A 5112-nucleotide genomic window follows, 5' to 3' on the forward strand; every position below is an offset into this window, starting at 1 on the left:
ACATAAAAAATAAAATGTATCAATAGTTAAAAAATATGATAACTTTATCTAATCATATATTTTAAACAATGATGTAAGTTGAAAATATACATATAATTGAGAGCTTTTAGCTAATAAGAACTTTTATTGAAAATGGCCTAAGTATAGTTTTTAAGTCTATGGAGGATAAAGACAAATTTATACAAATATAGCATATTATTATAGATAATATTTAACTGATGCACTGTTATTAAGTTATGAGTTATGACTTATGTGACAATGCTAGTCATAAGGTAAATAGACAATTGGTTTACGGCCAATTATTTTTATGTGATACGTTTTATTGAAAATGTTCATTTTTTAATTCTTGTAGGCTGTAGTATACAATACATTTAACAAATGCAAATTAAGACATTGATAAGCGTCACTAACAAACACTATTAACTCTTAACAGTTGAACTCAGATAATATGAAGAAAATATTATCTATGATTAAGCTGCTTAAAAAAAAAAAATAAGATAAGATATGAATTTTGATCGGTTGTACATTATATAACTTGGTTCAGTTATTTTATAGTAAAATGTCTTTAAATATTCATGGTCTTCACTCGCTACTATACATTCTTTGTAATAGTTGTAACTGACTATTCTTCATATCTTTTCATTTCAATCAATATTTCCCTTGATAAATAGTATGCCTGTTAATTTTTACCTTTAATTTTTTATTTCAATTATTTAACCTACAGCTAATTTATTTTAACTGTATAGTTATATAATATACCTACCTCAGATACCGAATAGTTCTCAGTTTCACACTTTATACTCGGCTTGTACAGTAGCATATTAATAATAATAATGGTATATTTAAGTAATAATCCTTTATTTAATTGAGATACCAAACAAGAATAAGAAAAAAAAATGATCAAAATCTTACAGAAAAAAATTAGATAGAAACATTAGAGACCATAACATTTATCAAATTATGACGGGGTCAATTACCTATTGTTAGATTGCTTACGTTTTTGCGAGGATCAATTTATTATTGTCTCCTAAATACTAGGATACAACGTGAGTAAATGCTGATTGCACTTGAAATATTTTATTGGGAATATTTAATGAATTTCAAAGAAATCTTTTATAAATACCTATACGACGCATGAATAAACCATTGCGTATGAAATGAACATAAGACTGTAAAGTTGTTGAATTTAAAATTATACAATTTTCAAAATAACATGGGAAATTCTATGGCCAATGGGAGTTACAAAAATCACGATATTTTGCAGAGAATGACAAATTAACAACAATACCTTTCTATTCAATCAAGTTAATATTTAAATCATAGACATACAGCTAAAGTAAGTACAGATAAAGTGCTATCAGGTGAAGAAGGTATTATACTATATTGTGATTACTCTGATTACTGCTGGTTGACTAATAGGCTGCAAACAAGTCATATTGTGTCCCTAGCACGGAATTGTATCTTACGATTTTTTTTTAGTAACACAAAATAAATATTGTGTTCACTGTTTTGTATTTTTTTTTTTTTGAGTTACACAAATTGTGTGCTGGTGAAAAAAAATTAATTTACACAAGTTTTGTGACGATAATTCAAATCAAGTACAAACAATATTTTCCTTTCTATTTTTATTCAGACTTAAGGTTGTCTATAGTAATAAATAATAATTACTATACTACAGGTAAGTTGAAAATATTGTTTTTGATTTTTCTATCATTATTAATTATGATTACTGCATGTATTTCTTAATTTTAATAAATAAAAATTGTATGGTATCAGTAAAAATTTAAAAGTACACTATTTATGAAATCAAATCTGCTAGTTGGTTTGATTAAAAATCTATCTTAGTTTTTCTTAAAAACTGTTCTTTATTAATTTAGGTGAATAATACGGTTGTTGAAGTCAATGCTTCGTTTTTTATATAAAGATCAGTTTTTAAACTCTATAGAGAATCAATGAATTGAAAAATGTTTGAATGGGAATTATAAAACATCGCGTTGAGCTTAAGTAATAGCCTATATAGTTATCTGCCCTAATGAAGGCGGGAAATAAGATTCCGGTAATATATATATATATTTTTATATAAAATCAATGAATACATTTATTTTTCTATCTAATATTTTATTGGTTTAATAAATAATAAATCATCAGTTTAACAATTGAACACTTCGTCAAGACGAAGGACGGTAATCCAAAAAAAATATTTCAATGTTGAATGTACCGCTATCACTTAAATTTTCTAATTAAAACTTAGGTCAATTGATTAGTTTTTCCAGGCCAGTTTGACCTAAATGAAATCGATATATCTTTTCGAAGTTATATAAACCCTGCAAACTAATAAAATAGTTAAATGACTTAAATTTATTGCCATTTCAAAATCTATTTTCTCTTTTTGGAGTAAATACGATATTTATTTTATTACATGTAGACAAAATGGGCAAAAACACTTTTTCATAAGTTATTGTTGATTCCTTATCAGTTATCAGAAAGTAGAAAAAAATAATAGTGATGGGTATATATTATTTACCATTTTGTAAGTTATGAACTGTGAAAAATTTACTAAAAAGAATTTGGGCAACTTTTGAAAGTCATCAACAAACATTTTTTAGCATTATTTAAAAAATGAAAGTTAGTAGAAATAATAAAATATTTGAATCCTTATTATTTACCAATAAAAAGTTTGCATTGTTGTTTGACAATAAAAAATCTCTCAAATAGTTTCATGAAAGTTTCTCCAAATTTGTTAATTTGGGCAAAATATATTATCGTGTATAGTTCATATTTTTTCTGATTAACTGTAAACCGTATTATGTAGTTAACGTATCATTTATATCTACATCACGTGAGTTCATGATTAATTATTTTATTTAGTTTCTCACAAATATTGTCAACGTTAAGAGCTTTCGTTTTTATTTATATATTCACGATTTGACGGCTTAATGTTTTCTTCGTTATGATTATGTTTAATAACTTTTTTGATTATACCATTATCAGAGATTAATTGATTACCTATAAGATTTAAACGTTTTTTTATAACAACACCATCGTTCAATATTATATTTTAAATATTTTTGAAATCGAAATTTGTATCTACAACAATATAATCAATAAATTGCGTTATTTTTCACAGTGTACATGGTTTTCATTTCACTTGCCATAGTCAAAGTTAAAAACTTAGTTTAAACAAAGTAACACGCGTATGGCTGGGGCTATACATATGCCATATTCCACGGAGTTTTCTGTCAAATTGAAAATGCGTTGGTTTATATCGGAGTAGCTATACACGATATGGACGTAATACGTCGCACTTTAATCCGCGGCGGAAAACGCCGGTCGGCTTGCGTTTTGGCGATCGAACGCCGAAGTAATAAAAACGCGACGTATTACGTCCGTTGTGTATAGCTACTCTGATATAAACCAACGCATTTTCAATTCGACGAAAAACGCCGTGTATAGCCTCGGCCTAAGGAAGTGAACTTGAAATTTTGTTATTTTGGGATTTAGTTTGTATTATACACTTTAAAGTGTCTGCCCCCAGTTTACAGGTGGTATGCGCTTGACATTACTCAAACACGACAACCGCTGCATACTCCATGCTCACGACTATTTTATTATAGCAAGAAAGTGTTTGTTTTTTAACATAGTTTATAGGTTGCAAATATACGAGTACCTATATATTTTTAAGCCGGATAGTGAATACAATATTTTTTTTTCTGATCGTTAGTTTGAAAACAATAACATTTATGAAAATATTAATATTATAATGCTGTGCTATAAGTTTATAACTAATGAATAATATAATTTCGTTTCCATAGAAAAAAAAAAACGAAACCACAAAATTTGGATACAATTTTTTTTTTCATTATCAGATTTGTCTATAAGGTTGCCTGGTTGCCCCTAACAACCGATGATTAATAGAATTTAGTTTCCATAGCAACTTCGTGGATAATTTTTTTAATATAATTTTAAAAATAAATAAGTGTATAATTCAATTTTTCGCACACTTGTGAAAATGTCAAGTAGCGTGCAATATTTTTCTAAAGATGGACAATTTGCGATTTACATTAAACTATATATTTGACAAAACTATAAAAGCTATCGAAGGTTTTGTAAAAAATTGGTCTTCTCTATTTATCAGGACTAAAGGCGTATGGCCAATATTAAATTATGGTTCGATTGGCTTCTAGTGAAGAAGTTATTTACCTTTCAACCAGAAAGGGTCCAGTAAAAATGTCTAAAGTTCGTCAGCTATTTATTTGAAATTGATTGCCCACCTCACAATAATTCTTTTTTGGTACATAATATTTATGTTTAAATTTTCCAGTTAACCATAGGAATATCACGTGTGGCTAACTTACTAATGAGTAATAAGTAATAATTTTATTGACACTAAAAAAATAATTTAATTAACGGTTGAGCGACGTTTCGATTACCACTTTCCAATATTTTGGAAGTGTTAAATGACAATAATTATGGACGATTGGAAAGAAATTTGATTAGTTAAACCGTAGGAATGGAACATAGAAATTTAAGTTCTAAAATTCAATTGACGATCAAATTTGGAATTTTAGAATTTTCCACACGAATCTGATGAATGTATGGATGTCATAAATGTGTAACACGCGTCGCACATCATTACATAACTGAATAAACGTTAGAAATTGAATTTCGGTCGTAGGTACCAGACGCATACAAACGCGTGCTTACGCACCCACTCACACACACTCGACCCGCAATATGTCGTTAAATATTCGAAAATGCATTTTCGGTCGATGCGTTTCGCCAGTAAAGACGAAAACCGAGGGAATTCAAATCTATACAATTCAGTAATAATAATTTAACGGCGATTGGAATTTGTAAGTCTTCGAGTACGATTAGAGTTGCATAGTTAGTATTACGATTAATAAAAAAATGTATTACACGATATAATAAAATATTTTGTACGAGTATGTATAAATTACCCACACGTAATAATAATAATAATAACAATATTATGAGGTACGACGGTTCACGGCGTCGGCGGCTATAAATCGTTGGTACCACTGTAAACGGGTCTGCGCTGTGGCGCGCGCACGAGGTGCGTGCGCGCGCGACGAGGTTTTGATGTTTGGACGA

The sequence above is a fragment of the Aphis gossypii genome, chromosome 1 (genome assembly GCF_020184175.1).
Source record: "Aphis gossypii isolate Hap1 chromosome 1, ASM2018417v2, whole genome shotgun sequence".
NCBI lineage: Eukaryota > Metazoa > Arthropoda > Insecta > Hemiptera > Aphididae > Aphis > Aphis gossypii.